We start from the raw sequence: 10,534 nt of genomic DNA on the forward strand, positions 1-10,534 counted from the left end.
TAAATTTATCAAATTCGGTGTGTTTTTTTTTTCACTGGCTTACCGTGTCACTGAGCAATAACACGCGAAATAGCTGCATAGGGCGAGGACAATTCAAGAACATCATGATAATGAAATAAGTTATTCCATCATCATCATCATCGTCATCACCACCACCACCACCACCAGCATCATCATCATCATCATCATCATCATCATCAGCCTGACTATACCCACTGCAGGGCGAAGGCCTCTCCCATATTTCTCCACTTATTTACAGCTTGTAAATAACGCCTGCTTATTTTGCGGCTGGGAACTTTCTTTTGACAGTTTTTTTTTTTTTGAGGAATATTACTGCACAAGCTAGAAAACCAATACAGCAAATAAAATAAATGTATCTCATTTTTCAGAGCAACTTCTAAATTTGCACTATATGCCAGTATTACATAATGTTAGTCAGCTGTTCTAATTTAATATTTTACTTAAACGCAAACAGTGATTACAAGCCGAAGAATGAACACAGGTTGCAAGCGCTTCATTCTACAATCTCTCCGTCTTCAAAACGTTTAGGGATAAAAAAAAAATATCGATAAATGTTTCTGCTCTCGGAAATGTACGCATTTATATTTGTGCAGGCAATAGATGTTGAGATGACGGAGACCGTAGTCTCCGAAATGCTAGCATCCATTCAGATGCCTAACAGCGAACAGCAGTCGAAGGATAAAAATAAAAACTGTCTGGCTTTTTGTTAGGTCTGTTGGTATTGCTTGTCTTTCTCGATTTTATTCGAGCCTCGAAGGAGTGAGTTTGACAGAAACTCCTTTTGGGAGATTGAGCACGACAGAAAATAAAAACATCGCAACTCAAGAAGAAATACCGCCTTGGCCTTACTGCTACTGACACTGAGTTTATGCTTCGCCCAGTGTCGCTTTTGATCTGATTTCACAATCGTGGTAGCTAGATAATTAATTGGTGATAGAACATTTAAGGATTGCATTGCGAGAGAGAATACGAGACAAGTGTGTGTGTGTGTGTGTGTGTGTGTGTGTGTGTGTGTGTGTGTGTGTGTGTGTGTGTGTGTGTGTGTGTGTGTGTGTGTGTGTGTGTGTGTGTGTGTGTGTGTGTGTGTGTGTGTGTGTGTGTGTGTGTGTGTGTGTGTGTGTGTGTGTGTGTGTGTGTGTGTGTGTGTGTGTGTGTGTGTGTGTGTGTGTGTGTGTGTGTGTGTGTGTGTGTGTGTGTGTGTGTGTGTGTGTGTGTGTGTGTGGGGGGGGGGAGGGCAAGGTTAGAGTTGGTTGCCAATTGAGAATTTATTTCGCAGCTAGTGAGACCCTTGCTGCGGGCACGCGCTTTTCCTGTAGCTTATAACATGTCCTCTTCTCTTATATCTTGTTCCTCTCGCATTGTGTAACCCTCACTATGTTTCTGTCGCTATCTCAGTGTCTCGCATATTGTGGACAGGTCCTTACTGAAAGTACCTAGAAAGCAACAAAAAAGGCATAGCGGCTATACCATTTTTTGCTTTTCACTGTTGGCGGCGTCTCTTTTAAGTATGTAGCGGACAGTGCGGAGTTTGTTTCTTTTTTGCGCACTCGGCTGCCTGTGCTTTAGATCGGCCGCATCCCAGTTTGTTCGGCGCTCTAACGGCTCGAGTAAGAGGAGAAAACGAGCAATGCGCGCATGGTACAAATAGCATAGAGTCCGGAATCCTCCCCGACCGACGTTCGGGACGAACGGCGGCCGTGGCCCGCAGCCAATGCGGTCGCGTTCTCTCCGGCGGTCTCGTTCTGCGCGGTGCGCGGTTGCAGGGGTCGGCCTCCGCCGGTGGAAGCCGCTCTTCCTGATGCTGCTACACGAGGCAGCGACTTGTCCCCGTCCCGAGATCACGCCGCAACACGCGCCGAAAGTAGACCAAGTGCCGACAGCTTCGAACAATGCTGGATCGTGACGAGCGGACGCGCCAAAGTGTATCCCCACGTGTCATATTCGCTCGCATTCTATCGTTAGAGGCACAGGATCCGATCTGCTATGGCGAAGGAGTTCTGCAGCAAATGCCTCAGGCAAGCATAAATGCGAGTGTAAGGAATTGAAAAGCAACCGACTTTTGCGATATCTTTTCTTCTTGTTTTACGTTTTGACGAATGCTTCATAAATCCAAACTCCTTTACAGTGGTGTCTTACAAAGCACGCGACTTCCTCGATAGCGTGCAGTGAAGCATCAACCGCAGAGAAGGTAGAGAAGAGCACAGGGCCTTCTATGTAGTCTGTGGCTAGGCTCGAGTGCCTGTTCTGCCGATAATCTATCGATTTTGGCGAAGAGAGCATATACATCTACCTTGGTGCTAGATTTGAAGAGATTTGCTCGCGAACCCTATGGGCACCTGTGGAGCGCTCGAGAAGACCATGCTTATGCTTCCGGGAGACAGCTCAGCCAAGGTGTAACAAAAATACCGCACTAACAATAAATAAAAGTTGTTAGTTTCCTTATTCGGCGAAAACCTTCTGATAGCTTCGTCACAGGTTACTAGGATACACTATTTGTAGCTTTTTCCCCTTAGGACGCAGCAAGGAAAAGTGCAAGGAATAAATTACAAGACAAAATGAAATATCTTCAACAAAAAATTGCTTTTTTTTTTTTTGCCTTTTTATATATTGCTGCTTTACCAGCACTGCGCGGTGTAGTTCAGTTAAGCAACAAGCTCATTTTTAAACCGCGCTCGTTATATAAACTTTCACACATTTGCAAACGTAATTTCCTCCTTCCACATTCCCTTGCTGCCAGGGCTTTTTTGCCTTCTATTTATTTTGCATGTTTTGATGTAAGTTAGCCTCACTGGGAGCGAGGTAGTGGTTGCAACCGCTAGGCATCATACACCCAAGAGTACTGCTTGTTATTACCACTGCGGCCCCTCTTGTGTTCCTCAGCGTCATTCCGGGTAGAATACCTTATCTCATTTGATAACTAAAAGCCTTCCACTCGTACTGCTTCTTCCTTTCTGTAACACACTGACAACACGCGCAGGGCAACTGAAGGAACAAATAAGAAAAGTGTGTGCTGGTAAGTGAGGCCCCAGGGTGTTTCCGCGTTATGATTACCATTTCCGCTGTCATTTCGTTCCTGTGCTTTTATACCTTCAAAGCATGCTGCATTGCTAACTAACAATGGTTTGGTTTGTGGGTTTAACGTCCCAAAGCGACTCAGACTATAAGAGACGCCATAGTGCAGGACTCGAGAAATTTCAATCACTTGGAGTTCTTTAACATGCACTGACATCGCACAGCACATGGGCGCCTTGCTTTTCGCCTCAATCGAAAACCGGCCGCCGAGGCAGGGATTCGATCCCGCATCCTTGGGAACAGTAGCCGAGCGCCGTAACCACTGCGCCACCCCGGCGGGGTGCTAACAATGGGCAATAAAGTACGCTGAATACTTCACATATAACCCAGCTGTATCAAATGCACGCGTGCGTTCGCTTTGACACATCTCTTTGAAATTAACAATAACAGCTGTGCTTTCTTATTAACTCCGCGCTAACATGCCATGACAGCACCCCTCAAATTCACTCGCTAACAACGTACGCGCACACGGGCTTCCAGACTACCCCCTTAATGGTACATTCTGTCTGCCACGTGATGTGATCCTCCAAGTGTATGCCTACATAATATTAACCAAGTACGAAGGTAGTTTTCATCCATGATTCACAGCTTGGGGGCCGGAACTAGGCAAAAGATCGCGGGGCCTTGGTATGAAATGACATCGGGTTATAGTGGCAAGTAAAAGGCATGCGAGAATGAAATCCTGAGATGAATATGAAAAGATATCTTTGGAACTGTTGGTGCTACCTCTGTTTCCAAGCAGCATAAGATGCACATTAGCTATATGGCTACACAACTTTCGAATCTTTGGCTGGTTCTCTCGAGGATGATGGGCTAAAGGGAAAAATGAAACACCTGCACACTGTATTTCTCCGCCTCTTGTAAAGAGTAACTGCTATCTTAGTAAGACACTGAATACTCGGATTCTTAGTGTTGGCACAGGTAGATATGGTATCTGAAAGGCGCAGGCTTCCGCGAGCTGCAGAGACATGAAAACACATGTTCAAGCTAAATCGGTCGTCACATATTTTAAGAAACTTTGCAGTTGAAATCTCGCTGAAGACGCCGACGTTTTTAGTCCGCTGTACAGCCGAGCTTAAAATCGTGACTTATGTGCAAGGACGGAGTGCAGCATACAGCTATCAGCTTCCGGCCTTCATCAAAAAGCGTGAGTAGGCCATGACCTCAGTGCCGCTGCAGCGTGCGCCCGTGACCGCCCAAGGCATTCCCCATAGTAAACCATTCACGTAGCAACACAGGAGGCACCGTCACAGCAGGTTCATCGGCACCCTGCCCGTGCCCCTCGGAAAAGGATTACGCGGTCTAGGTCGGACCTACTGCGTAACACTAAAAGGAACGCAAAAACAACAACAACAACAACAACAAAAGAAAAAAACGGGCGTAAAATGGTCGAATAGACATGACCGATGCGGTAACCGCGGTAGCGAGGCGAGAAAGAGCGGAAGCGCAAGCAGGTTGGCTCAACGGCACCTTCTCAGACAGCGTGGAAAATAAGCATTTTACGGGGCCGGCGGCGCGCGTTGAAGTGTCCACCTTCGGCGTTGGTGTTTAGTTGAGCTTCTGGAACTTTCCAGCTGCCGTCGACGTCTCAATAGGCCTGGTTTACTTGACACCCCTTCGGAGGCTTGGCTGCAACGCAGCCTGATCTGTCAGCATTCCTGCGGTCGCGTTAACGATGCCTTGTCGCGTGATAGTTTGTAAAATACCTTCGTTTGATTTTGACCATTCGCAATTGGGTTTTCTTCAACTCTGTGAAGAAGGAACGAAGGCCAAACGCTGTACAAAGACTGGCTAAGCTGACGTTCTTATTTTAATGGTTAGTAAATATGATTAACAAAACCAGAAGCCTGCTTCATTTCATATGGGTTAAAAATTCTTAATGGCTAGCTACGCGTCGTGTCAGACGCTCCAGCTCAGCTTTTCTAGACACCGGAACACACAGCACCCTCAGCAACAAAATCGACAAGAGATCACGCCGCGTAAGTGAAGTGCAAATGTCCCTTACGTGCGTTCACACCTGCCAGGCGAGTCGAAGGTCGTGACGAGTCGGAGCCAGTAGCGGCGGCAGTGGCAGCGGAACACGAAGCACTAAAAGGAAGAGCCCACTCCCGGTGCCCCCAAGTTCCGGAAGGAGGGTCAGCGTCGAGCGACGGCACTGCGACAGGGATGACGGCAGCGATGACCGGACGCCAGCGCGCTGCGGCCGATTCGATGCGGACCGCCGTGGCAGGTCCCTTGCCCCGAGCGAGATATCCTCCGTGTTGTTGGCCGGTGGCAATGCTCTTCTGCCGCGGCAGACGCCGGCCAAGGCCGCCGCCGCCGCCGTGGCCGCACGTCCTCCTCTCGCCGTTCCTGCGGCCGGGCCATCCTCCTTTCCGTCGCCGACAAACAACGGCTTCATCGGCTGCCCTCCCCCTTGATCGTTCTTCCTTCCTTCCTGACTTGCTCTGCTGCAACGGTGGTGGTGGAAGCCCCTCGGGCATGTTCACCCCTTGTATTTTCGACGAACCTGTCCCAGGAGCGGAGCGGCGCATTTTCGGCAATCTCAGCGGTCTAGTTATGCAAGCAAAGAAGCCGTTTTAGACGAGGCCAGTAGGATTTACCTGGACAAGTCGTCTATTCAGCCGAGGCTACTCGAACGATTTATTGTGGTCACTCAGTAGAGGCTACTAATCTTTGAACGTATATTTTCATTCTTCATCATTCGGTTAAGGCTTGAAATACCTGTGAACTGAACTGTAAAACAACTCTTACACTGGGGCTGGAGGTAAGCAAGGGTCTTCGTTGCTGGCAACAACATAACGAAAGAGGAATGACCACATCACACGAAGTAGCCTGAACGATGCGCGATTAGGCAAACATGTCGGTCAGTCATCGTAGTCTTCATCACTTCTGGTTCTACAGCGGGACAGGAGTCGGAAATAGTACGCGATTCATCACTAGAAGACAGCGCGCATACACGACACAGCTCGCGAATTCCTAGCAAATCTGGATCGTCTTCGTCCTAACGGTGCACTCACATTCGGCGCACGCATGGACACAGGCAAACAAGCAGTTCTAGGTCATAATGATAACGTGGACGGCAAGCCATATACATTTATTTATGTATAGGCACCCTAAAGGCCCTCGTGTGCGGCCTTTATATGAGACATCGTTACAAGCCACATATGCAATAAAAATTGGTCCGCAGTTAACGTATATTGCTTCAGATATAGAGAAACGGGTCAGGGAAGCACTGCGTGTATCGTGAAACAATGCTAAGGTTTTCGCGCAATAACGTTAAGGCTATCCTTCAGCGGAGATCCCAGCGGGGCGTAGAGAAACCTGAATTCGTCGAGATCTGTGCGTCGCGCGTGGAGCGGCGGAACTGAAATGTGAATTGCTCTGAAAGGAGCTCGAACGGTGATTGGACCCTGGGCTTTTGGAGTTCGACATGCGGTCCTGTGCCATGCAGACATGTTCGTATGGTTTGGGTAAAGAACTGATTTAATTTATTTATGTCGTGTGGTGTTTCGCGTAATTAGGCAGGTTACGCCTTTATGCTAATCGGTCTTTCGTGCCTTGGCTTCCGTAAATTTGATTAAAAAAAAAAACATCTAAGAGTGTCATACGCTTCGTGAGCAACAAAGTAAATCGAAACAGAAAAAAAAAAAGTTTTTGTTTAGCTCTGGTTAACCCTATAGTTGAATTGCGAAAGCAACGGCAGAAGCTTTTTTTGCCTGCTACATTATTTCCCTATCACGCCCTATCAGTTCAAGGTGCTACATTATTAGGGACACTTACGCTCATCCTTTAAGGGTATGACGCGAGAACGTAAGCTACCATCTCACTATAAAGTCATGCTTCAACCAAGCCACGTGGACGTGCCTGCTTGTCGTAGGGGTAACAAGAATGCAAACGGTTCTGGCAGGCTGATTCATATCACTCTCTCGTATGAAAGGAGCGACCCGAGTTGGCAGCTCCTGCCCGTGCCATAGGAGTAAAATGAATTCGAATGTCATGGCAGGCTGATTTTTTTATGAGGAGACTCTAAACGCCTCTTCACGGCGTAGCTGCGGCCACTCGAGGTCCCGCTTTGGTTGTCGTAGTATTGCTTTCGCAATAAAAGTACTAGTCCCTGGGCCGAGATTCGCACTGTTCTCTTTTTTCCTTAAAAAAAAAAAAAGAAAAAACAAAAAAAAAAAACAGCACAGGCAATTTTTACAGTTTCATCGACTTAGCTGCAGGTTGCGTGAGCGTGACTGGTAAGCTTAAAAAACTCTTAGGCTAAATTGCAATAAGAATGATAAACGGTTGTGTGGCGTGCTCACTCTTTTTCTGAAATGCTTCTTCAGCATATTTTTTACATCAGTCAATTTTTGAAAATATAGGAACTTTGAAACATTGTAACATACAGACCAGAAAGACGAAGTAAAATAGGATAACAAAGAAAAGCGTGTCCCCACTCCCTCTAGTCCTGCCCTGCATTAAAAGCCGTTGCTGGAGACGGCCGGCATATAAAGTACTGCGTCTCTACTACTCAGCTTGACCTTTCGATAGATAAAGTCGTAAATGTATCGAATAAAACACTGGTTTCAATTTGCTTTATGCTGTATACTAGGTAAAATTTTGCACAACGAATTTGTAGCGTAAGATAAAAACCGCCATGCTACGAAGGCCATAACGAACGCGTAGCAATTTCTCTGAGCTGATTGCCTGGAATACTCAAGCTCTCTTTTATAAACACAAGTGAGTGTAACAGCACTAGCACTACCACGACTTGCCTGTTTTCAACAGAAAGAGCTTTACAGAAATCTCAGCATTGATATATGGCACAGGGCTGAACGACAGATTATCGAGGAATCGAAAGACACCGAAAGGTAATGTAACAGGGCATCAAAATAAAACCGAGGTAGAAGGCAGAGACTTGTGGCATTGTTTCGTCGGTTACCTGTAGCTGCCCATGTTCCTTTTGTTCTCAGTGACGAGTCTTTGTCTTGCTACATTTGGACACTGCCACGCGATCACGGTTCTTCGTGCGCCAACGGTTTTCGCATTACAGGCTTTGCGGCAAAGGACACCAGGCGGAAACAATGGGAAGACGGAGGAGGCACGACCTAACCCTAATGCTGCTCAAAGAGGGCGCGACCTTGCGTTCCAAGACCTGTCTGTGTTTGAACATGGGCAGAGGCTTACTAAGCCCGCGTGAGCAGAAGGGATTTCGCTGAGACGTACGAACCTCCACTCTATTGAACAAAGGAGGAGTCGGATGGAGGTAAATTTTCGAAACCGGAAGCCGACACAGTGAGAACCTCCTCTCTTCACCGGTACCTGCCAGGAGGCCGAAATAATAATAATAATAATAATAATAATAAAAGATTGGTGGTTACGCTTGCCAGCCCGCTGTAAAATGTCGGGGTAAATTTTTTCTTCGGCGGAAATAGCATACCGATTTGGACCCAGCACTCTTCAGTAAAGATTAACTGCACGCGCTGTACTAATAACTCCCCTACTTGATCCTTTTGACGAAGCCTGAAGCGCAAAAAAAAGTCAGTGACGTGAGAGAGAGAGAGAGAGAGAGACGGGCCAATGCGCTAACTTGCAACTGAACTTTATTTGGAGTGTTCCGAATACGGCACGAACTGTTTAATCCTTAACGGAACATCAAGAACTAACGAATGATTTTCAGCAACTACGAATCTATATTTAAGAAATCGGATCGCCTATGCTTGCCTTCTCAAATAACAGCGCTTTCTCTTTCTCCACAGAATTTTGTTGAGTTGTGTGTGTGAACCATGACGGTGTCTTTTAGGTGAATTCTAGCCATTTTATGAATTAGGTCCCCAGCACTGCGGCACTTTCATGACTGTGCCTTCCAAGGTCATGAGGTCAAGCCAGGACTGGACGTAATGACTACAGGTGCACAAGTTGATCATCATATTCACTTCCCCGCCCTGAGGCCGCTTTACTCTGCACGCCAATCCCTTCAATGCCAGGAGTCACCGTTACTTCCAAAGAAAACGTGTTCGAGGAAAAAACTTGCTCAACGCCTGCCATAATGAACCGCTTCACCATTTGCGCCTCTTTAAACGCCACCTCGTAATTTTCCTGCAGATTTGATTGTCACATGGTCATGTGTTCTTTTACACCACTTGCCGTGCAATGTTTTTAAAGTGAGAGCAAGAAAGGCCTCGTTCTCCAGAAAATCCGGAGTCAGCGTTGTCCGCTTCACTGTTGTGAGCGAAAAATGGCTCTGACAGGTGGTAACTGACAGGTGACTGTCTGGGAGTCGGGTTATGTGGCGTCAAAAGACGGCACGACATGGCCTGAGACGTCAGACGCTACTAACTCGGGCTTCGCTTTGAGAGGGGAGGGAGAGTTTGTAATGCAGCCTTCCGGGACACCTGGATTCCGAGTTACATTCGTTGTCCCATGGACACGGAGGCACAATATCACGGCTATAGTTAAACCAGATATATGGTTATATCTGCGTGGGGTCGTCATTCGCATAATGTGGTAGCTTACGACTGGTATGTGTGAGGGATAATAGAGGTGTATACTATAATACTAATGGAATAGTCATTGAGCAAATAGTAACGAAAGAACATGTACGTGAGCGAGAATTCGCAAGGGAAGACGTCAAACGGGAGCCACTCTGTCGCGTCGTGACTTTAAAGGTGAAGCTTAAGTTCACCCCTCCGCCATTTTCCTATGAGCTTGCCCATATATGTTAATGTTGCTGGAGAGGCAACAATGCATATTTTTACGCATGAAATGATAAAAAAACGCAGGAAGGGCCCCAACCGCCTCTTGCCCTAGGTTTTTAATTTCTCGGGCTTCAGTTGGGTTTTTAGGGCAGCAGACCCATTCATGCAAAGTTAAGGCACAGTGGACGTCGTATCCGGCTAACCTAGGTAAATACGCCACCATGTATTTTATTTGTTTATTTACTTTTGTGCTTTCGAATGCTGTTATCCAGCTCAACAGCTTTTTTCTTATTTATGGCCCACTCTAACGTTCACGCCAGGTAAAACTATGCCTGGACGGAAGTGAACTAGACTGTGCTTGTTTTTCAGATGTTGCGCTAGCCTGACCGACAGGGTCAAAAAAAGGCATTCGAGGAGAGCAGACAAACAAGAATTTTTGAGGCGTATCGTAGGGTGACTCAAAGGGAAGCAGCGAGAATACTGAAAACAGTAAACTGTTTTACGCGTCATATTTCACGAAGGACGGAGCGAATTCGCGTGCCGGCAAGCGCACCCCGTTACAAAATACTGCAAGGTGTGCAGAAATCTCGATCGACCTTATGAGCTGACAGTCGTCTGAGGTCTATTGGCGATGGCTTTCCACTTAACGATACATAAGCAACAATGGGCATTTAAATTTCCGCAAAATTAACAAATCATACGACTTTTTTCATGACATCGCAGCTTTTTCTCAATATGTGTGCAGGATGTAACAT

At 46.8% G+C, this 10,534-nt stretch overlaps 1 protein-coding gene across 1 annotated transcript in view; it reads right to left on the reverse strand.

The window, feature by feature from the left end:
- The window catches only part of LOC146185749 (dermonecrotic toxin LbSicTox-betaIA1a-like), a 56,594-nt gene extending 51,237 nt beyond the window's left edge, over positions 1–5,357 (reverse strand). Inside the window, exon 1 of the mRNA XM_084606678.1 lies at positions 5,099–5,357. The gene's annotated coding sequence lies outside the window, so the exon portion shown is untranslated. The remainder of the gene's footprint in view (positions 1–5,098) is intronic.
- Between the last annotated feature and the right edge of the window lie 5,177 nt (positions 5,358–10,534).

This window comes from Amblyomma maculatum, chromosome 6 (assembly GCF_055883805.1).
Source record: "Amblyomma maculatum isolate TAMU_Amacu chromosome 6, ASM5588380v1, whole genome shotgun sequence".
Classification (NCBI taxonomy): domain Eukaryota; kingdom Metazoa; phylum Arthropoda; class Arachnida; order Ixodida; family Ixodidae; genus Amblyomma; species Amblyomma maculatum.